The sequence below is a fragment of the Otolemur garnettii genome, unplaced genomic scaffold (assembly GCF_000181295.1).
Source record: "Otolemur garnettii isolate 467f Iridium unplaced genomic scaffold, OtoGar3 scaffold00241, whole genome shotgun sequence".
Lineage (NCBI taxonomy): Eukaryota > Metazoa > Chordata > Mammalia > Primates > Galagidae > Otolemur > Otolemur garnettii.
In genome coordinates, this window is record NW_003852636.1 from 444,922 (window position 1) to 469,299 (window position 24,378).

The following is a 24,378-nucleotide window of genomic DNA, read 5'->3' on the forward strand; positions in this document are numbered from 1 at the left end:
TTTTTAATGTATTATATTTATAAATTGTACTTATATTGAAATTTTTAAAAAATTACAATACTATTTCCATTCTATGAAAATTTTTATTGCTCCATATAGACCAATTTTTTAATTAAGATCTTCCCCCTGCCCCGCCCCATCCCATCAATGGTGTCCTGCTTTACCAATGTTAAAATCTGGTCACCTTACCCTATAGGGATTTTAAAAGTGAAACTATTATAAGATGAAATCTCATGGACCACACCTATGGAGCATATTGCAAGGGCACAAGTCAAATCTATCAAGTATAGAACATAAATGTCTTAACACAATAATCAAGTAAATGAGGCAAAAGCTATATTGATAGGTTTGATATAAGCACATCAGATTGTATTAAAAAATCAACACATTGTACTCCACATATGCATAAATGTATTCATGATCTATGTGTATACGACTTAATTAAAAAATAAAATAAAATAAATCATACTGGGTGGTGCCTGTTGCTCAAACGAGTAGGGCGCCAGCCCCATATGCCGGAGATGGAGGGTTCAAACCCAGCCCCAGCCAATAAATAAATAAATCATACTAAAATAATCACACTGAAATGATGAGATCATACCAATCAATCAGAAGGAATAAATAAGAACCAGGGAAGCTACAGGGTGCTCCTATTCATATATTTTTTTTCTTTAGACCTCAGTGAAACCCACTGAAGAAAGCATGACTGGGAGGCAGTAATTTCTGTGGTTCTGTTCTATAGCCTTTACTAGCTGATATATTATATCATTGTTAAGTATAAAGGGAACTGCTGTCTGGCAGGCCCCTTTAATGAACCAGAAGTTCCTAAATTTGTCAAAGACAGCAAAGTTATTCACAAAGGTAGAAGCTACAGACCACTGAGAAGTAAACAATGCCTGTGGGTATCCATTCTTTTTTATTTTTAGAGACAGAGCTTCACTTTATTGCCCTCCATAGAGTGCCATGGCGTCACACAGCTCACAGCAACCTCCAGCTCTTGGGCTTAGGCGATTCTCTTGCTTCAGCCTCCCAAGTAGCTGGGACTACAGCACCTGACTATTTTTTTTGTTGTTGCAATTTGGCCGGGGCCGGGTTCAAACCCACCACCCTTGGTATATGGGGCCAATGCCCTACCCACTGAGCCACAGGTGCTGCCCCTGGGTATCCATTCTATTAACATTTCTCAAGGCCTGGTGTGGTGGCTCAAGCCTGTAATCCTAGCACTCTGAGAGGCTGAGGTGGGCGGATTGCCTGAGTTCATGGATTCCAGAACTGCCTGAGTTCATGGATTCCAGAACAGCCTGAGCAAGAGCAGGACCCCTATCTCTAAAACTAGCCCAGCGTTGAGGCAGGCACCTGTAGTCTCAGCTACTCAGGAGGCTGAGGCAAGGGGATTGCTTAAGCCCAAGAGCTGGAGTTTGCTATGAGCTATGACACCAGGGAACTCTACCAAGGGCGACAAAGTGAGACTCTGTCTCAAAAAAAAAAAAAAAAAAAGAAACATTTCTACTTGTCACCATTAGAAAATAATGGTGAAGGCTGGACACAGTGGTTCACACCTATAATCCTAGCACTTGGGAGGCCAAGATGGGTGGATTGCCTGAGTTCAGGAGTTCGAGACCAGAGCAGAAACAAGACACCATCTCTAAAAATAGCTGGGCATTCTGCTGGGCACCTGTAGTCCCAGATACTGGGGAGGCTGAGGCAAGAAAATCGCTTGAGACCAAGAGTTTGAGGTTGCTGTGAGCTACGATGCCACAGCACTCTACTGAAGATGACAAAATGAGACACTGTCTCAAAAAAAAAAAAAGAGAGAGAGAGAGAAAATAATGGTGGTTTAAGGGAGAGACTAGAGCTACCTTCTATGTTGTGCCAATAAGATGACACATGTTTTTTATTAGATATCACATTATTAATTCCTGCCTGATTCAGAAATTCAGACAGCTGTAATCCCAGCACTTGGGAGGTCAAGGTGGGTGGACTGCCTGAGCTCAGAAGTTTGAGACCAGCCTGAGCCAGAGCAAGACCTCATCTCTAAAAATAGCTGGTTGTCGTGGTGGGCACCTATAGTCCCAGCTACTTGGGAGGCTGAGGCAAGAGAATCACTTGAGTCTAAGAGTTTGAGGTTGCTGTGAACTGTGACTCCATGGCACTCTACCAGGGTGACCAAAGGAGACACTGTCTAAAAAACAAAAAAAAAAAAAAAAAAAGAAAGAAATTCAGACATTATCCCATTAGAAACAACAAAACCACAATCAGCCAGTAGCTTTCAGAACAGCTGGAAGCTACTGAGGTGTGATTCTCACACTATGGGAAAGCCAGTCCTAAAGGGGGAAGGGGGGGGTGCCAGCTCACTAAAGGTGAGACCACTACCAATAAAGAGAATTCTCTTCTGGAGAGACCTGCCAAGCAAGTGCCCATGACCAAATCAATGCTCCAACCATCCAAATCTTGCTAGACTTGTTAGACCTGACAAAACAACAGCAATAGCATTATTAATAACACCAGACAAGGGCAAGCTCGAAATTGCCTGCTGCAATGGAAATCTCTATAATGGACTCTGCTCAAAAAACATGATAATTTTTTATCAGCATATTACCAAAAGAGCAAAAGATGATTAAAGGTAAGAGGGAGGCAAAACAACTGGTCTTAAACATCACCAAAACAGATTTGTTATTTATGAGCCCCTTTTAATGGGAGCTGTCTGCCACATTGCTTAAGAGGGTCAAAAGACTCAAAATTAGAATTTGATGTGTGGCAGGTGATTTATCAGATCAGGAACAGTGGGATAGAAAGGCAATTATAAAAACAAGGCACAACTTAGCTGGACATTGTGGCAGCACCTGTAGGCCCAGCTACTGGGAAAAGTGAATGAAACAGGATTGCTTGAATCTATAAGGAGTTTGAGGTTGCTGTGAACTAGGGTGACCACGGGATACTCTATCCAGGCCAACACAGTGAGACTCTGTCTCAAAAAAAAAAAAAAAAAAAAAAGACACAGTAAGACAAGGCCTCTGACAGGGCTTTCTCAGTCCTGGAGGGAAAAGGACCTGGCAACAGGCAACCCTCAGAAGGATTCATGATAGAGTTTTACAGAGAATGAGCTGCATAAAAAAATGGTGTTAGGGAGACCAGTTCAAGGAGCAGGAGAGGCCTGAGTGCAAAGCCCAGGCCAGCTGGGGCAGACATCAGGAACAACCAGGGAAGTATAATGATAAGGGACCACACAGGAAATCCCAGACACAAGCCTGCCATGCAAGGCATAACCTCTGGCCACCTTCTATAAAATATCATAATATAGTGGAAAATTTGCCACCCTTCAGAGTCAGAAGATCTGAGTTTGGATCTCAACTTGCCACATATTAATTAGCTGAGCACCTTTGTGCAACTTAACTTCTCTGAACTTCAATTCCTCATCTGTAAAACAGGAGGATTGATATCTGTCTTTGGTCATTTCACCTGTATAAGAACACTAATAATGACCAGCTTGATTATTGAAAGGGTTCTTGTAAAGATCAAACCAAGATTATAGGATTGGGGGCGGTGCTTGTGGCTCAGTGAGTAGGGCACAGGCTTCATATACCGAGGGTGGCAGGTTCAAGCCCAGCCCTGGCCAAACTCCAACAAAAAAATAGCCGGGTGCTGTGGCAGGCGCCTATAGTCCCAGCTACTCGGGAGGCTGAGACAAGAGAATCGCCTAAGCCCAAGAGCTAGAGGTTGCTGTGAGCTATGATACCACAGCACTCTATCAAGGTTGATAATGTGAGACTCTGTATCAAAAAATAAAAAAAAATATAAAAAAGATTACAGGCTCGGCACCTGTAGCTCAGTGGTTATGGAGCCAGCCACAAACACTAGGGCTGGTGGGTTCAAACCTGGCCAGGGCCTCCTAAACACCAATGACAACAACAACAAAAAAAATAATAGCCAGGCATTGTGGTGTGTGCCTGTAGTCCCCACTACTTGGGAGGCTGAAGCAAGAGATTCACGTGAGCCCAAGAGTTTGAGGTTGCTGTGAGCTATGAAGCCACAGCACTCTACTGAGGGTGACTCTGTCTCAAAAAAAAAAAATCAAGATCATAGGTGAAAACTGTGAGTAAACTAAAAAAAATACTAACAAGGATGTTATACTGTCATTATTATTATTATTATTATTTTGCAGTTTTTGGCCAAGGCTGGGTTTGAACCCGCCACCTCCAGCATATGGGGCCGGTGCCCTACTCCTTTGAGCCACAGGCACCGCCCCTATACTGTCATTATTTTTTATGAAGCATCATTATTTGTAGTTTCAATACAAATACACAATTCCATCTAACGATGTTTCAAGCAATGTATGTACTAATCCCCAAACTCAACATTCACAGATAACTTGAACTACATGATATTTGCACCATCTATAAAACTTCTACACATAGAACAGAAGTTTTCATCTTTATTAACTAGTTTACAATTTTTAGGCTTGTTTTATTCCCTAAATATGTAATGAAAAAGACCTAGGGTTATCTCCTTCCCCATCACCAATATGAAGCTTCCTTAATTTTTTTTAACCAAGCTTCAGGGAATTCTCCTTTATGTATCTTTTAATTCATTTTTACTCAAGGAAAAATGCTTGAGACCAAAATCTCTGCCTTTAGACAGAGATAATTATGCATCAAATGCTTTAAGCATGGGGAACAATAATAAAACATTTCAATTATACTGTAATAGTATCTTCACGGTGATTCTCATTTAAAAACCTCAACCTTGGTCTGGACTGTCTCTCCTCAGCAGCAGCCTTCACAGAATAGCACACAGTTGGCAGAGGATAACAAACAGAAACTCAGCACAAGTTTTGGAATCTCAGCTATGTCTGTGCCCCACTTCTCTGTGGCTGTTCTCCAACTTTCACCTCTTTTCACTTCGTACAGATATGTGCACTGGCACCTGCTGCCATTTCTACATAAGGCCCCCCATCTCTTCTTTTATCTATCTATCTATCTATTTATTTATTTAGACAGAGTCTCACTCAGTTACCCTGGGGTTGAGTGCTGTAGTGTCATAGCTCATAGCAACCTCAAACTCCAGGGCTTCACGCCTCGCCCTCCCCAGTAACTGTGACTACAGGCTCCCGCCACGACACCCAGCTATTTGTTTGTTGGTGGTGTAGTTGTCATTGTTGTTTAGCAGGCCTTGGGCTGGGTTTGAACCCACCAGCCTCAGTGGTTATGGCTCGCACCCTAACCGCTGAGCTATGGGCACCGAGCCACCCAGCTATTTTTTTAGAGACAGGGGTCTCAAACCCCTGAGCTCAAGCAATACACTGCCTTGACCTCCCAGAATGCTAGAATTACATGCATGAGCCACTGTGCCTGCCCCAGTATCTCTTCTTCATATCTCCACTTTCTGAACTACCTGTTCTTCTGAACAATACTTATATCCTTTTTCATCTTTATTCCCTGTATTCAAAGGGAATAAAAGCAATGGGTAACAGTAGAAAGAACTGTCAGAAAATCTAAGTCCTTAATCCCAGCACTTGGGAGGCCAAGGCAGGTGGAGTGCTTGAGCTCACAGGTTTGAGACCAGCCTGAGCCAGAGCGAGACCCCAGTCTCTAAAAAATAGCCAGGCATTGTGCCCCCATAATCCCAGCAGCTTGGGAAGCTGAGGCAAGAGGATCACTTGAACCCAAGAGTTTGAGGTTGCTGTCAGCTAAGACACCACGGCACTCTACCAAGGGCAAAAAAGTGAGACTCTATCTCAAAAAAAAAAAAAAAAAGAAAGAAAGAAAAAAATAAAGAAAATATAAGCCTTAACTCTACTACTGACTAGCTGTGCAATCTTAGGGAATTACTTAACTTACCTAACCCATAGTTTCTTCATCTATAAATCAAAGATGATAACACTTTTCTTCCCAGATAAAGCTATAGGATGTTTGGTAAAATGCCTTAACTACTTTAAAGAGTTTAGCAAGTGGGCATTCTTTCTTTCTTTGAGATGCCTTGCCATCTCCCTGCTCTCTAATCTCTTTTCTCCTTCTCTCTCTTTCTAAAATGTAAAATATACTTATATTTTCATATCCTAAAAATAACAGCTTGCCAAAATTTATACTCATATGTACCTGTGCAAGAGGCACTAAAGAGAAAACAACTATTTCCCTTCACAAGCTGAAAGTGATCCCCCCCCCAAAAAAAATCACCAGCTCAGCAAAGAGAGGTTGCTGAAGGGAACCTGTGTACCCTATATATGTAGCTGTATATCCACATCCAGGACATCAGTCACCCTTAGTGAGATTATATTCCCATGTCTCCGTCTTGTTGTTGCCCAGGAAAAACATCAGCATACCTAAAACCCAACTCAATTTGTATTAGAGTTGCTTCTTCCTCTTTCATAAATAGATTCTCTAAATTCCTCATATTTGGGGGAAAGGCCTATCATAGAAGGTAGATAGATAGATCTCTTGATCTTCTATTTTATCAAGCTTCTACCAAGTAAAGAACAACTATAATAGCTACAGAAATAATTTCAGATTCTCTGAACCTTCCCCTATTCCATTCCTGCAGGTCTGTAAAATGCTTGGCTGCTTCCAGGCCCACACTGGAGGTGCATTCTTGTCAAGAGGCACTAAAGAAAAAACAACTGTTTCCCTTCACAAGCTAAAAGTGATTCTCAAAAAAAAATCACCAGTTCAGCAAAGAGTGGTTCCTGAAGGGTAGAAACTGTTTTCTTCAGGCACAGGGAAACTGCAAAGAGCTCAGAAGTGGGAGCAATTATTGAGTTCATTACTGATTCTGTGATTGGACTCACTCTGTGACCATGGACAAGGAACTTTAATTACCTCCTAGGCCTCAGTTTCCTAGATTGAAATATGAAGGAATTCAGTGTTCTTTTAAGAGCCCTTTGAAGCCTGAGTACATTTCTACCAACATACTGCTCGTTAGTCAAAAAGAAAAAATAAGAATTAAACAGTATCTGCTCTTCACAAAGGAAAAGCAAACAAAATGCTAAGAAGTCCCAGTTTTCCCTCCCCTCTCTCTCTGCTTCCTTGGCCATACAATCCCTGGCCAGCCTGGCTGTTACTCAATTAGCACACTGGTATGCCTTGCTTTCCCCTTTAATACCATTACAGAACAATCATCCCCATAATCCCTGAAACACTGGGCATGGATTTTACAAGGCAAACCTCTCCAGATCAAACAAACAGGGAGAAATATCAATATTCCCCATGTTTAAAAGCAAGAGAAAATCTGCACGATGATGACAGTGGCAGGGACAGTCTCTTTAAAAAAATACAGGATTTTTTTTTCCTAAACAAAAGTTGTAAGGGGCAGCTATAAAACACCTCTATAGCTTGGTACCCACTCTCCTCCCCCAATCTAATGAATTCAGGATGATTGAATTCAGGTTTGGTCTCTAGCTATCAACTGCCACATGCATAATACATACTTTTCCAATCACAGAGAATAAGGCTTCTCCATGACAGCCTGGCTCTTAAAAGAATTGGAAGCTAAATTGTGGCGCTCCTGCTTCTGGGAAGTCCTCAGTGAAAACCTTTTGCAGGGCAGCGCCTGTGGTTCAGTGGGTAGGGCACCAGCCACATACACCACAGCTGGTGGGTTCGAGCCCAACTGGGCCCGCTAAACAATGATAACTGCAACCAAAAAAATAGCTGGGCATTGTGGCAAGCACCTGTAGTCCCAGCTACTTGGGAGACTGATGCAAGACAATCTATTAAGCCCAAGAATATGAGGTTGCTGTGAGCTGTGACACCATGGCACTCTACTGAGTGCAACATAGTGAGACTGTCTCAAAAATAAATAAACAAATAAATAAATAAAAGGTCTAGACACATCGTATATGTATTAGGCCGAACACAATGGCTCACACCTATAATCCTAGCACTCTGGGAGGCTGAGGCAGGTAGATTGCCTGAGCTCACAAGTTCAAGATCACCCTGAACAAGAGAGAGACCTCCTCTCTAAAAATAGATGAGCGTTGTGGCAGACACCTGTAGTCCCAGCTACTTGGAAGACTGAGGCAAGAGAATGGCTTGAGCCTAAGAGTTTGAGGTTGCTGTAGCTAGGATGCTAGGCATGTTAGCCTGGCTGACAGAGTGAGACTCTGTCTCAAAAGAAAAAAAAAGAAATAGAGCTATTCAAAGCCTAGGAACATCTCATTACCCAGTTCTTCCTTTTATGTTTATGGCCAGCCTCTTGTTTGCCCTCAAAGGCATCAAAGCCTCAAGCAACTGTGATACTAAATACCCTGGAGATAGAGTTTTTCCCACTGAGCTAGTTCTTTTTTTTTTCATCTCAAGAATATTTAAATTGAGGGAAGAAATTCAGCTTTTATTGTTAGAATTTCATAGGCATCAAACACGTGATAGAGGAATTGTCATCATAAAAGTCCACCTAGTAAAAATTTAGGTGACCAGTGTGACTTTGTCAATTAAGTCTGCTTAAGTCTGCTTGTCCTGGCCCAATTCCTAGGACAGTCCCAGAGCTTGGTGCAATCTGAGTATGTGCAGCATCATGGATTAAATTTACAGTCAGTCCCAGCATTTTCACATAGGTCAGTAACTCAGCTAGGGTTTCTTCATCAGGAGCTTTGACCACCACTTTGGGCTGGCCACAATACTCACATTGTTTGAGCACTTCAGGGTTTTTCTTTTGAATTTGCTTGAAGGCAGAAACAGCAGCATGAGAGCACTGAGCAGCCACCTTTTCTTTTCTCATTTTTTTTTAAGAGACGGAGTCTCTGTCGCCCTCAGTAGAGTGCTATGGTGTCACAGCTCACAGCAACCTCCAGCTCCTGGGCCTAGGTGATTCTCTTGCCTCAGCCTCCCAAGTAGCTGGGACTACAGGTGTCCACCACAACGCCCAGCTATTTTTTTTGTTGTTATTGTTGCAGTTTGGCCAGGGCCAGGTTCGAACCCACCACCCTCAGCACATGGAGCCAGCACCCTACTCACTGAGCCACAGGCGCCACCCTCATATTTTATTTTGAGACAGTCTCACTATGTCGCCCTTGGTAGAGTGCCATGCTATCACAGCTCACAGCAACCTCCAACTCTTGGGCTCAAGGGATTCTCTTACCTCAGCCTCCCAAGTAGCTGGGACCACAGGTGCCCACCAAAATGCCCATCTATTTTTTGGTGCAGTTGCCATGGTTGTTTTAGCTGGACCGGACTGGGTTTGAACCCACCAACCATGGTGTAACCACTGTGCTACCAGTGCCGAGCCCCTGTTCTCATCTTTAAGTTGGTTAGAACCAAAAGAATCATTTTCTACTCCCCATTTTCTCCTAAGATGCTCACTTCAGTTCCTGTCTCTGTGTCTGTATTGCTTGTCGAGCTGTTGGAAAGCATCCCAAAATGTACTGAGGCCCCAGGCACATACCACAAGTAACTTAAGCAGCCAAGGTAAAAGCACCAGGATTAGCCAAATAGCCATGACCAAAGATTTGGAGGGCATCTAAAACACCTCTTCTTCCCACTCGCGCCTTCTTGTTCTTTCTGAGCTAGTTCTCTTATCAGGTGAAGTTACCCAAAGCCCTGTGAATGGATTTTTCTTTTTTTTTTTTTTTAACAACAACAAAAATCAATATATTTCTACATACTAGCATGAACACAGGGACACTGAATTAAAAATATAACACCATTTATAATACAATAACTGATATAAGTGAAATACCTAGGTGTAAATCTAACAAAATACATTCAGGACTTGTATGCCAAAAACACCATTGAAAGAAATCAAAGATGTAAATAAATGAAGAGGCATAATGTGTTCATGGATTGTAAGTCTCAATATGGAAAGATATCAATTCTCCCTAAATTTTCAGGCTTAACACAATTCCCATTAAAATCCTAGCAAAATTTTTTTGAAGATACAGCCATCTTTCTAAAATTTACATGGAAATGCAAAAGGACAGGAACAGCTAAAACCATTTTGAAAAAGAAGAATACAGTGGGAAGAATTGGTCTACTATGTGATGCTAAGACTTATCACATAGCCACAGTGATCAAGATTGTGTGGTATTGGTGGAGGGTTAGTTATATAGAGGAATGGAACAGAATAGAGAAGCTAGAAATAAACACACACAAATATGACCAACTGATTTTTGACAAAGGTGCACAAGTAACTCAATGGAGAAAAGACAGTCTTTTCAACAAAAGTTGCTGGAGACATTCACCAGCAGCAAAACAAAACTAAACTAAAAATACAACCAACCAACCGAAGGAAAAAACATTTATTTGACTCAAATCTCTCATCTGGTAAAAAAGAATTAACTTAAAAAGGATAATGGATTTAAATGTAAAACTCAAAACTATGAAACGTTTAGAAAAAAACATAAGGGAACATTTTTCAGAATCTAGGACTAGGCACGATGTTCTTAAATCCGACATCAAAAGCACATTCCAGGCTGGCGCAGGGGCTACACCTGTAATCCTAGCACTCTGGGAGGCTGAGGCAAGTGGACGGCCTGAGCTCATAAGTTCAAAATCAGCCTGAGCCAAAATGAGACCTCATCTCTAAAAAAAAAAGCTGGGCATTGTGGTGGGCACCTGTAGTCCCAGCCACCTGGGAGGCTGAGGCAACAGAATCGCTTAAGCCCAAGAGTTTGAGGTTGCTGTGAGCTGTGACACCAAAGCACTCTACCAAGGGTGACATACTAAGACTCTGTCTCAAAAAAAGAAAAGAAAAGAAAAAGAGAATCCCTTGAGTCCATGAGTTTGAGGCTGCTGAGAGCTGTCACGCCACGGCACTATCCCGAGAGCAACAAAGTAAGACTTTGTCTCAAAAAAAGCACAGTCCATAAAAAACTTCACTGAAATTAAAAAAAAAAAGCTTGTTCTGCAAAATTGCCTATTAAAAGGATAAAAAGGCCAACTACAGATTTGAAGAAAATATTTGCAAATCACATATCTTACAAAGAAATAGTCTAAAATACATTTTGCAACTCTCAAAACAGAACTATTTTTAAAACTCCAGTTAGAAAATGGGCAAAAGAAGAAAAAAAAAAGAAAATGGGCAAAAGGGGTGGCACCTATGGCTCAAGGAGTAGGACGCCGGCCCCCAGTCAAAACTGCAAAAAAAGAAAGAAAAGAAAAAAGAAAATAAATAAAATGTGTGGCACCTGTGGCTCAGCAAGTAAGGCTCCAGCCCCACATACCAAGGGTGGCGAGTTCAAGCCTGCCCCAGCCAAATTGCAACAAAAAAAAAGCCAGACGTTGTGGTGGGTGCCTGTAGTCCCAGCTGCTCAGGAGGCTGAGGCAAGTGAATCGCCTAAGCCCAAGAGCTGGAGGTTGCTGTGAGCTGTGATGCCACAACACTCTACCGAGGGCGACAAAGTGAGACTCTGTCTCTAAAAAAAAGAAAAGAAAAGAAAAAAGAAAGAAAGAAAGAAAAAGAAAATAGGCAAAAGACATGAAGAGACCTTTCATTTCAACATCACTGACTGCCAATGAAATGTAAATTAAAACCATTACACACCTATTAGAATGGCTAAAATTAGAAAAAAAAATAGTGACACTACCAAATGCCAGCAATGATGCAGAGAAACTGGATCACTCATGCATTGCCATGGGATTGCACATGGTAAAGTCACTATGCAAAACAGCGTAAAAGCTAAACATGCAGCTACCACATGACCCAGCAACTGCATTCCTGGGCATTATATCAGAGAAAGGAAAACTTACGGTTACAAAAAAATCCACACATGAAAGTTCATAGCAGCTTTTTTAGGTAGTAGATGAAAACTTGCAACACTCCAGATGTCTTTTAATGAGTGAATGGTTAAACAAACTGTGGTACATCCATACCCTGGAATTACTATTCAGTAAGACAGAAGACCAAACTATTATTACACACATCAACCTGGATTAATCTACAGAGAACCATGCTGAGCAAACAAAAGCTAGTTGCAAAACATTACATATCTTATTCCATTTATATAACATTCTTGAAAGAACGACATTATAGGAATGGAGAGATTTATAGTATACTGATTCCCAGGCAGTACAGGCAGGGTGGGGTTAGGAACAGGGGACTTTTCTTCCCAAGGCAGCTGGACCAGAAAGTACAAATGGCTATGACAGGGCTGCTTGCAGGACCAATACGGTGATAGATCATTAAACATAATCACAAAAAAATAGTTACTCTAAAAATGGCAAGAATAGAGGGAAAGTAAAAGAAAAAATCAGTTGGGTCAAAAAAGAAAATAAATAGAAGCTAGTATACTCAACTATACTCAAAATTACATTAAATACAAATGATAAACACACTTGAATTAAAAGGCAGAGAATGTTAGATTGGATAAAATAGCAACACTCAACCATATGCTTTCTTCAGGAAACTCACTTTAAATATAAAGATGTGAATAAAAGTAAAAGAATAGAGAAAGATATACTGCAAAAACATGTTCACACAAAGACTTGCCTTCAGATAATCATAAAAGCTTTATTCATAGAGCCAAAGACCTAGAAACATCCCAAATGTCCATGAACAAAACAAAAAATAAACTGTGATACATCTATGCGGTGAAAGATTACTCAGCAATACCAATGAATGAACTACTAATACATACAATAATCGAGATGAATCTCATAATCATTTTGTCAAGAGAAAGAAGCCTAATACAAAAGGGTATATACTGTATGATTTTATCAATATAAAATTCTATAAAAATTAAATATAATCTGTTATGACAAAAATCAGATCAGTGATTGCCTAAGGATTAACTGGGATGGGCCTTAGGGAATTTGGGGTAATCATAGAAATGTTCTTTGTGTCAAATTCATCCCATGTCCATTTAAAATAATAAACTATGTCTCAATTACTGTTCTGTTTTATTCAAATCATGAAAGATTTTAGTGGGAAGCTTTTGTATATACTGTAGACCTTACAAATTACTAGAACACATAAAGAAATAAGATGTAAAGGACTAGAACTATGGAAAGTTTGATGTATCTGAAATCTTCAGAACATTCATCTCATAAATTTCTTCGAAACTCTTTAATTAGAAGGGACAATTAGAATCCTTAGAAGCATAACAGAATATACCTTTTGACTCTTAAAAGATCCTAATAAAGAAACATTATCACTTATATTTAAAAAAAAAAAAAAGACTGCTTGTGGGACCATTGTGGTGATGGAAATGTTCCTCTCTCCACTTTATCAATGTCAATATCCTGGTCACAACACTATAACTCTGTAGTTTCACAAGTTGTCACCTTTGGAGAAAACTAGACAATAGTACACAGGATCTTTTCATAGTATTTCTTTCTTTCTTTCTTTTTCTTTCTTCTAGACAGGGTCTCACTCTGTTGGCTGGGACTAGAGTGTGGTGGTATAACCATAGCTCACTGAAGCCTCAAACTCCTGGGCTCAGGTGATCCTCCCACCTCAGCCTCCTGAGTGGCTGGGACTACAGGTGGAATGGGACTTTTCTAGGAAACTGCAAGATAGATTAAATAGTGACAAGGCTCTGAGTATGTGGAGCCACAGACCCAACCTTCTTCAGGTGCTGCAATAGTTATGAAGCTGCTGGTTTTCAAAACCAAGGAAAGCAGGTTAAGGAAAGAGAAAGGAAAAGAAAGCAGGTAAAGTTAAAATGTCCCAATCCTGCTGCTGCAGAGATTCAACATTTTGGGGTTTTTTTTGTTTGTTTATTTGTTTGTTTGTTTGTGACAGAATGTCACTCTGTAGCCCGGCTGGAGTGCCATTAGAGTGCCATGTCCTCAGCCCAATTCCCCTGAAAGCTCAAAATCTTACTTTTTCTTTTCTTTTTTTTTTTTTTTTTGAGACAAAGCCTCAAGCTGTCACCCTGGGTAGAGTGCCATTGCATCACAGCTCACAGCAACCTCAAACTCCTGGACTTAAGTGATTCTCTTGCCTCAGCCTCCCAAGTAGCTGGGACTATAGGCACCCACCACAAGGCCCAGCTATTTTTTGGCTATAGTTGCCATTGTTGTTTGGAAGGCCCGGGCTGGATTCAAATCTGCCACCTCTGATGTATGTGGCTGGCACCTCAGTCGCTTGAGCTATAGGCACTGAGCCTCAAAATCCTAGTCTTAAGGGATCCTCCTGATCAGCCTCTAAAACTATAGGCGGGCACCACACAACGCCCAGCTAATTTTTCTATTTTTAGTAGAGACAGGGTCTCCCTCTTGTTCAGACTGGTCCCCAACTCCTGAGCTACCAAGCCTGGCTAATTCAACAGTTTTTCTTCAATAAACATTTCTCAGATTGTTGTAAGCCTTTGGCAAATTTCCAGAGTTCTGAATAAGTGGATTTTGACAGTATTTGCCAGTGTCCCTTTGCTTTCATGGAGAATTGGATTTTCATAGGTCTTCACTCCACACTCTCTACAAGTACAATCTGAAAGAAATCTTGTCCCAGAGTGGCTGAGAATTTGCCTACAATGGAACTCTACTCACTCATAAAGAAGCAGAGGTTGACAGAAGCACTGTGCAAAAGTCATCTTAAAAAATAGAAAAACTGTTAACAGTTGTTGCTTCTAGGGAAGTGAACTGGGAAACTGGGACATACAAGGAGAGAAAAAGTTCGCCCTTTTGTACCTTTGGAATTTTGTACCATGTTCATGTTTTACTTGTCCAAAACAATTTTTTTTGAGACAGTCTCACGTTTGTCACCCTTGGTAGAGTGCCATAGCATCATAGCTCACAGCAACCTCCAATTCTTGGGCTCAAGTGATTCTCTTGCCTCAGCCTCCCAAGTAGCTGGGACTACAAGTGCCCACCACAACACCCAGCTATTTTTAGAGACAGGGGTCTTGCCCTTGCTCAGGATGGTCTTGAACCTGTGAGCTCAGGGCAATCCACCTGCCTTGACCTCCCAGAGTGCTAGGATTACAGGCATGAGCCACTGCACCCAGCCTAAAACAATTCTTTTTTTTGAGACAGAGTCTCACTATGTCACCCTTGGTAGAGTGCTGTGGCATCACAGCTCACAGCAAACTCAAACTCTTGGACTTAAGTGATTCTCTTGCCTCAGCCTCCCGAGTAGCTAGGACTACAGGCTCCCGGCACAACACCCGGCTATTTTTTGGTTATAGTTGTCATTGTTATTTAGCAGGCCCGGGCCAGGCTCAAACCCGCCACCTTTGTTATATATGGCCGGCACCCTACTCACTGAGCTACAGGCGCCAAGCCCCTAAAACAATTTTTAATATACTTAGGATAATAAAACAACAGGTGCTTTAATTTTTCCTTGAAGATCCCATGAGATATATTGCATCCTGTCTGCTAGACTAGTCTTGCTCATTAACAAGGGCATTAACTATCAAAATAGTAAAACAGGTGTCTTTGACTTAGGAATTCTTCCTCTTCAATTTATTCTTCTTTCCACTAGACAGTTACATCCCCATGGTCTAGCTCCTTTCCCCACCACCACCAAATCTACTTCATAAAATGTTGTAGAATATATATCACACCCTCAACTTCCTCTTCATAGAGTTTCTCACGATTGTAATGAATTGTTTAAGTGGGTAATTAGATTTTTAATGTGTGTTTCAAGGGGGAAAAGCCTATACAGCAGCCTTACTGCCCACTTTTTTTTTTAATCTCCAATTTCCAGGACAGTGCCTGACACACAGTAGGGCCTTACACTGAATTGCCTTTGTACTGCCCAAGGTTTAGCACTTGATACAAACCTCATAAAAAGGGCAGCACCTGTGGCTCAGTGAGTAGGGTGCCAGCCCCATATACCAAGGGTGGTGGGTTCAAACCCGGCCCAGCCAAACTGCAACAAAAAAAACAGCCAGGTGTTGTGGTGGGCGCCTATAGTCCCAACTAGTGGGAGGCTGAGGCAAGAGAATCACCTAAGCCCAAGAGCTAGGGGTTGCTGTGAGCTTTGATGCCACAGCACTCTATCGATGGTGACAAAGACTCTGTCTCTAAAAAAAGAGAAAAAATGAAACCCCGTAAAAAGCATCATGTGGGCCCCTCACCCACTAGAAAATAAACCAGCTCAAGATTTCCAGAGTTCTGCCCTGGAAAACTGTGTATCTTTCCAGATCCTCATAGGCTTTTCAAAATTTTCTGTAGGTACTGATTAGAGAAACAGACACCAGATTAAATTAAAAGTCTTGGCTATGTTTTTTTTTAATAAAGCTATAAAAATGAAGCTGAAAAGTAAGTTTCCTTCACGACTCTTAAGTCTGCATAGAAAACTTTTCTTTTTATTTCATTTTCATCATATATATAAGTATGTTGTTTTTTTTTTTTTTTTTGTAGAGACAGAGTCTCACTTTATCACCCTTGGTAGAGTGCCATGGCATCACACAGCTCACAGCAACCTCCAATGCATGGGCTTAAGCCATTCTCTTGCCTCAGCCTCCCAAGTAGCATTTTCATTATATTTTTAATATATTTTTTTAAATGTCGGATTGATATAAGGATACATAAAATTAGAAAACTTTTTTTTTGAGCCAGAGGCTCACTGTAGCCCTGGGTAGAGTGCTATGGTGTCATCCTAGCTCACAACAACCTCAAACTCTTAGGCTCAAGAGATTCTCTTCCTCAGCCTCCTAAGTAGCTGGGACTATAGGAGCACAACACCATGCCTGGCTAAGTTTTTCTACTTTTTTTTTAATCTGGTAGCATAGTTTTATTGTAAAATAAGAACCTGACATAAAAATAGGTTATAAAAAGGAAGGAGGGGAAGGGGGTGAAGAGGGACAAATGCACATGTGCCTTGCAGAGTGTAGAAGAGATTGACCCTGAACATTTGAGGGAAGAAAAGCAGGTCTTGGTGGATGGAGACCCTACACAAGTGATGGAATACACTAGGGTGTGGGATGGGACCAGACTTCCTTTTAGATTCCAAGGTTCACCAGAAGCTTGGACAGGATATGTATGAGTTTAATGTCTCACAGAGACTTGGAAACTCCTTCCCCTTAACCAGCTGCCCAGTGGGGGGAACTCCCAACCCACCCACCAACAGGGACAGACAACAAGCAGCTAGGAGGGAGGCTAAGTCCCAAACCCCATGAAATGAAAGTTTCGAGGCCAGATGTTCATTATTTCATCAACTCGCAAAACAACCTGTGAGGTAGGTGCACTCAGCATTTCATGGATGTGGACACTGAAGTCAGGCAAAATTAAACCACTGCAATGGCTTCCCTGGATAGTACAATGGAGAACTGGGCCTGGATAATTGTAAAATCTCACACATTTGCTTATCCTCTCCCCAACATTCCTCACAGTAAAAACCTCAAAAGCTAAACTGCTGTCACACCTGGTCGTCCCCTCCCCCAATGCGGGCCTACGTCTTCAGTCCCCTGTGTGTCTGGGGACACCTATGGTCAGAAGGGGTTCCAACACCTGCGCCCCAAAACGCCAGGGAAGTGGGGTATGGGTTTGAGGCTATCAATGCAAGATGAGAAACAAAGCACATTTGTCTGAGGGCCTTCGCGGCCTTCGCGTCCCGAGCCTGAAGGGAGGTGGCCTGCCCCTTCTTGAGGCAGCCAGAGAGCCTTGCCCCATGGGCCCTTCCCTTGGCGGTCTGGGTATCCGTGTGTTCTTGGCCACATCAAGCTCCCAGAGCATGTCAAAGCCTAGATCTGCAGGCCAAAATATTCCCCGCAGGGGCTTCTCCTTTGTCTGGGGAAACCGGCTGGTGCCTATGGGCAGCGCTCGGTACAGTGCCCGGGTGGCTCCAGGTGAGGGTCTCCTTGCTGTCCCTTCCGGACTGCCTCTCTGTCCCATCAGGTCACCAGGCGGCTCCAGTGCTGCACTGACAGGGTGGGCGGGGCCCACGCCACCCACGCAGGAACCTTCCAGGGCAGTTGCAGTGCCAGCCTCAGGGGGCTCGTGGGGTCTCCATGACACATCTAAAAGTGTTTCTGGACTAGGCGCCTGTAGCTCAAGCTGCTAGGGCGCCAGCCACATACATGGAGCTGGTGGGTTTGAATCCAGCCAGGGCCCACCAAACAATGACAACTACAACCAAAAAAAATAGCCCAGCAATGCAGGTAGTACCAGCTACTTGGGAGGCTGAGGCAAGAGAATCACTTAAACCCAAGAGTTTGAGGTTACTGCGAGTTGTGCCGTCACGACACTCTACCCAGGATGACAGCTTGATACTCCATCTCAAAAATAAATGAAGTGTTTCTGTCAGGCAAACACTCAGCATGCATCCCCAGGTAAGACGCTGAGCAGGGGCCTGGCCATCATTGTTCCGGCACCCCCAGATGGGGGCAGCACCTCGCGACCTTATGCGTAGTGATGGCTAGTGAGTGACTGGGCGTGCCGTGGTGTCCATGGTGGCGTGGAGACCACCCATATGTGCTCCAGGAGGCTCCTGGCCAGCTGGCAGAACACCCTGTAGTGGGCAGGGGAGTACGTGCAGGTGACCGAGTTGGCTGTCTTAGAATGCAAAAAGCTCACATGCAGCATAAACTGCCGCAGGTCTTCTGGGAGTGACCCGGCACAGAGGTGGCTGGTGCAGGGCCACGGACATTTGGAGAAGTGCATCTGGACCTTCATTGAACCAGCTTGTGACATCTTCTGGGGACAGCCTCAGAGCTTCCACCCTTGAGGGCAGTGAGAAGAGCAGGGCATTGTTCCCAGGAGGTAGTTTCCGTAAATCTGACTGGCTCCCATGCGGCGGCGACTAGGGAGGCAAGCTGGCTGCTGACACAGCTTAATTTCTCTGAGCCCCTTTAAGAAAAAGCTCTGTGAAGAACAACTGTCTAACCTCCCACTTGCCCATTCAATACCTGTTTTAAATACATACTGCTTTCTTCTGGACAGCCACCTCTGCATATATCAAATTTTCCAATAAAGGTGGGCCTGTTTCTGAGATCTTTCTTCTGGTCAGCAGGTCAATTTATCAAATCCAGTGCATTATTACACAGCTTTCATTATTATGACTTTAAAATAAAATGGCTGGGTATCTCTCCCACCTTATTCTTATTCTTCAGTAGTGTCTTGACCATTCTTGGTATTTTTTTTAAACTTTATTCAAATTAATATGAGAGTACAATATTTAGGTTACCTTGTTCTCACTTCCAGGGCAAAGTTTCATTTATAGAAGAGCTCCTCACCCAGCGGGCATGTTATACACCCTCACAGTGTGCACACGTGGTAAGATCCCGCCTCATGCCCTTCCTCCTTCTGCAATATGTCCTCCCCCCACTTCCCTCAACCCCCAAACTGGACTACAATAGTGTTTTATTATTCTTAGGAACATATAATTGTTTATATATTGATTTTATATTAGTATGGAATACAATGGATATTCATCTTTCCATTCTTGCCATACTTTACTAAGAAGAATGTATTTCAACTCCATCCAGGTAAATGTAAAAGATGTAAAGTCTCCATCTTTTTTAATGGCTGAATAATATACCATGGTATGTGTGTGTATATATATATCACATTTTCTTGATCCATTCATGGGTTGATGGGCACTTAGGTTGATTCTACAACCTGGCAATTATGAATTGAGCCACAGTAAACATTCAAGAACAAGTGTCTTTGTGGTAAAATGATTGATGTTCTTCTGGGTAGAAACCTAGGATTTCAGGGTCAAATGGAAAGTCTATATTTAGATCTTTGAGGATTCTCCTTACTTTTCTCCAAAAGAGCTGTATTAGTTTGCAATCCCACCAGCAGTGTAGAAGTGTTCCCTTCTCTCCACATCTATGGAGCATCTGGTGTTTTGTGACTTTGTGATGTGGACTAATCTTCCTGGGGTAGATAATAGAGTGGTTTTGATTTGCATTTCTCTGATGATTAAAGACTATGAGCATTTTTTCTTGTTTGTTGGTCATTCATCTGTCATCCTCAGAGAAGTTTCTGTTCAAATCTCTTGCCCACTTGTAGAGAGGGTTGTTTGCACTTTTCTTACTGTTTAATTTGAGTTCTCTGTACAGTTTAGTTATTAGGCCTTTGTCAGATTCGTAACATGCAAAATTTTTCTCCCATTCTGAGGGCTGTCTGTTTGCTTTCTTTGTGGTACTTTTAGCTGTGCAAAAGCTTTTTAACTTGTTCAAGTCCCAGTTATTATTTTTGGTGTTGCTGCAATTGCTAGAGGGGTCTTTCTCATAAAGTTTTTTTTTTTTTTTGACAGTCTCTATTCGTTGCTCTGGGTAGAGTGCCTTAGCATCACAGCTCACAGTAACTTCAAACTCTTGGGCTTAAGCGATTCTCTTGCCTCAGCCTCCCAAGTAGCTGGGACCACAGGCGCCCACCACAATGCCCAGCTATTTTTTTGTTGTAGTTTGTTAGCTGGCCTGGGCCGGTTTCAACCCTGCCACCCTTGGAGTATGTGGCGGATGCTGTAACCACTGTGCTACAGGCACCGAGTCCCTCATAAAGTTTTTTCCCAGGCCAATATCTTCAAGTGTTTTCCCTACACTCTCTTCTAGAATTTTTTTGTTTTGTGTCTTAAATTTAAATCTTTTATCCAACAAGAATCAGTTTTTGTCAATGATGAGAGATGCAGGTCTACCTTCAGTCTTCTGTATGTGGATAACCAGTTCTCCCCACACCATTTGTTAAATAAGGATTCTTTTTCCCAGTGCATGTTTTTGTTAGGCTTGTCAAAGATTAAATGATGATACGTGGATGGGTTCATCTCTAGATTCTCTATCCTATTCCATAAATCTGTGTCTCTATTTCTGTGCCAGTACCATGCTGTTTGATCACTATAGCCTTGTAATATAACCTGAAGGCTGGCAACGTAATGCCTCCAGATTTGTCTTTATTTCTAAGAACTCTATTTGTTATTCAGGTTTTTTTCTGGTTGCATATGAACTGAAGTAATATTTCTATTTTCTAAGAGACAGAGTCTCACTTTGTTGCTCTCAGTAGAGTGTTGTGGCCTCACAGCTCACAGCAACCTCCAGCTCTTGGGCTTAGGCAATTCTCTTACCTCAGCCTCCCAACTAGTTGGGACGACAGGCTCCCACCACAAGGCCCAGGTATTTTTTTGTTGCAGTTTGGCTGGGGCCAGGCTGGAACCCGCCACCCTCAGTTTATGGGGCCAGCGCCCTACTCACTGAGCCATAGGTGCCACCCTGAAGTACAACTTTTTCAATATTGTTAAAGTATGACATTGCTGCTTTGATGGGGATTGCATTAAATCTAAATATTGCTTTGGGTAGTATGGACATTTTAATGTTGTTTAGTCTTCCTAGCCATGAACATGACATGTTCTTTTGATCTGTTGACATCTTCTGCTATTTCCTAGCCATGAGCATGGTATGTTCTTTTGATCTGTTGACATCTTCTGCTATTTCCTTTCTCAAAGTTTCATAATTCTCTTTGTAGAGATTTTTCACTTCTTTTGTTAGGAATATTCCCAGGTATTTCATCTTCTTTGGTGTTATTGTAAAAAGAATAGAGTCATTGATTTTGTTCTTGGCTTGACAATTGTTGACTTATACAAAGGCTACTGATTTGTGGGTATTGATTGTTTGACCCGAGATGCTGCCATATTCTTTGATCACTTCTAAAAGCTTTGTAGTTGACTCCCTGGGGTTTTCCAAATATAACACTATGTCATCTGCAAAGAGGGAGAGTTTGACCTTCTCTGCCCTCATTTGTATTCCTTTGCTCTCTTTCTCTTGACTTACTTTGATGGCTAGGGTTTCCAAAACTATGTTAAATAGCAGTGGAGATAGTGGCCATCCTTGTCTGGTTCCAGATTTGAGTGGGAATGCTTTCAGTTTTACTCCAGTCAATATGATGTTAGCTGTGGGTTTATTGTAGATAGCCTCAATCAGCTTAAGGAATTTTTCTTCTAAGCCTACTTTCTTGAGTGTTTTTATCATGATAGGATGCTGGATATTGTCAAAGCCCTTTCCGCATCAATTGAAAGAATCATAAGGTCTTTGTTTTTGATTCTATTTATGTATGTATTATATTAATACATTTGCATATGTTGAACCAACCCTATGTCTCTGGGTTTTATAACTCACTTGATCATGGTGTATAATCTGTTTAATGTGTTTTTGTATCCTGTTTGCTATTATCTTTGCATTATCTTTGCTATTATCTTTGCATCGATATTCATTAATGATATTAGTTTTATAGTTTTCTCTTTTTGTTGGGCCTTTTCCTAGTTTGGGGATCAGGGTGATATTTGTTTCATAGAATATGTTAGGGAAGATTCCCTCTTTCTGTATATTTTGGGAAAGTTTATTCATTGTAGGAACAATTTCCTCTTTAAAGGTTTGATACAATCTGGTGTAAAACCATCTGGTCCAGGGCTTTTCTTTTTTGGGGAGATTTTATATAATTGATGCTATTTCAGTACTTGATATTGGTGTATTCAAGATTTCTAAATCTTTCTGGCTGAGTTTTGGAAGGTATTGTGCTTCCAGGTATCAGTCCATCTCCTATACATTTCACTCTGGGGGGAATAGTTTTTTTTTTTTTTTTGTAGTAATTATTGAGAATCTTTTGTATTTCTGTAGTATCTATTGTTATTTCCCCTTTATCATTTCTGATTGTAGTTATTAGAGATCTTGCTTTTCTGTTTCTTATTGGTCTAGCCAAGGGTTTATCAATTTTACTAATCTTTTCAAAGAATCAACTTTTTGTTTCACTGATCTTCTGAATAATTCTTTTGTTTTTAATTTCATTTAGTTCTGCTCTATTTTGGTTATTTCTTTTCTTCTGATAGGTTGGGCATTATATTGTTCTTTCTTTTCCAGTTGCTTGAGATGGCCCTTTAGGTTGCTGATTTGCTCTCTTTCTGTTTTCTTGATGAAGGCATCTAATGCTTTAAATTTCCCTCTAAGGACCGCTTTTGCAGTATCCCACAGGTTTTAATCATTTGTATCTTCACTATCATTTTTTTCCAGACATCAAATGATCTTCTTGATATCTTCTATGACCCAGCTATCATTCAGCATAAAGTTATTAAGTTTCCATAACTTTATTTGAGTATGAAGATTGCTGTTGCTATTGATTTCAACTTTTATTCTGAGAATATACAAGGGATAATTTCTATTCTTTTGAATTTGTTGAGGTTAGCCTTGTGACCTAAGGTATGATCAATTTTGGAAGATGATCCGTGAGCTGATGAGAAGAATATGTATTTGGTTTTGTTAGGATAAAGTGTTGTATAAATGTTTGTTAAGTCCATTTGTTCTAGGGTCTTGTTTAAGTCCATTATTTCTCTGTTTGGTTTCTGCTTGGAGGATCTGTCCAATACTACCCATGGATGTTAAGATCTCCAACGATTATACCATGGGAAGATATAGCACATCAGTTAGAGTTTGTTTTATGTATTGAGGGGCATTCAGATAGGGCACATAGATGTTAACTATTGAAATCTCTTCATATGGTGTGTTTGCCTTGACTGGTATGAAGTGTCCATTTTTGTCTTTCATTATTTTTGTTGGTTTGAATCCCCTCGTATCTACATAGAAGATTGCAATCCCAGCTTTTTCTGTTTTCCATTTGCCTGGAATACCGTTGCCCATCCCTTCACCCTAAGTCTTGTTTTATCTCTTGAGGTAAGGTGAGTTTCTTGTAGGCAACAGATATCGGGCCTGAGTTTTTGTATCCAGCCAGCCAGCCTATGCCTCTTAAAATGAGAGTTCAAACCATTCACAATGGGATTTGATAGATTTGGCAGAGTTTTGATCATCTTGTTTTTCAGAAGTCCAGAGCTTACTTTTATGCCACTCACCACTGTGGAAGCTAGGCTTTGTTCTTTACTTTCTGGGTAGGTTTAAGTTGGTGGTATACCCTCTTGTTGCTTGTTATGAAGAATGGGTCTGAGTATTTCCTGTAGAGCTGGTAGATTCATGGCAGATTTCCTCAGCATATGGATGTCAGTGATTTGTCCATCACAAATGAAACTCAGGTTAGCAGGGTATAGGATCCTGGTCTGGAAATTGTTTTGTTTAAGAAGATTGAAGGTCAATGACCATCCTTTTCTGGCTTGGAAAGTATCGACTGGAAGTTCTGCAGTCATCTTTATATTTTTGCCTTGTAAGTAAAACTTTTTGTATACCTGGCTGCCTGCAGAAGTTTCTCCTTCATATTAACATTGGGAAAATTAATTACAATGTGTGTAGGAGATGCTTGGTCTGGAATAAGTCATGCCAACGTTCTGAAACTATCTACTATCTGAATTTCTGTGTCTCTTGCAACATTTGGGAAGTTCCCCACCATAAGGTCTTGGAGCAGAGAATTTGTACCTTTGGGACCATCTTCTTCTCCTTCATGTATCACTATAATTCAGAAGTTTGATTTTTTGGAATGATCCCATAACTCTCTCAGGGAATATTCTGTTCTTTTTCTCCATTTTTCTGCCTCTTTGAATGCTTAAGATAGTTCAAAAGTCTTGTTTTTTTGTTTGTTTCAGTTTTTGGCCAGGGCCAGGTTTGAACCCACCACCTCCGGTATATGGGGCCGG

At 41.4% G+C, this 24,378-nt stretch overlaps 1 protein-coding gene and 1 pseudogene across 1 annotated transcript in view; both read right to left on the minus strand.

Annotated features, from left to right (window-relative positions):
* Positions 1–24,378, minus strand: part of OPHN1 (oligophrenin 1) — a 443,853-nt gene that overhangs the window by 405,326 nt on the left and 14,149 nt on the right. The gene's annotated exons all lie outside the window — the stretch shown is intronic.
* LOC105888256 lies at positions 8,419–9,447 on the minus strand (annotated as a pseudogene).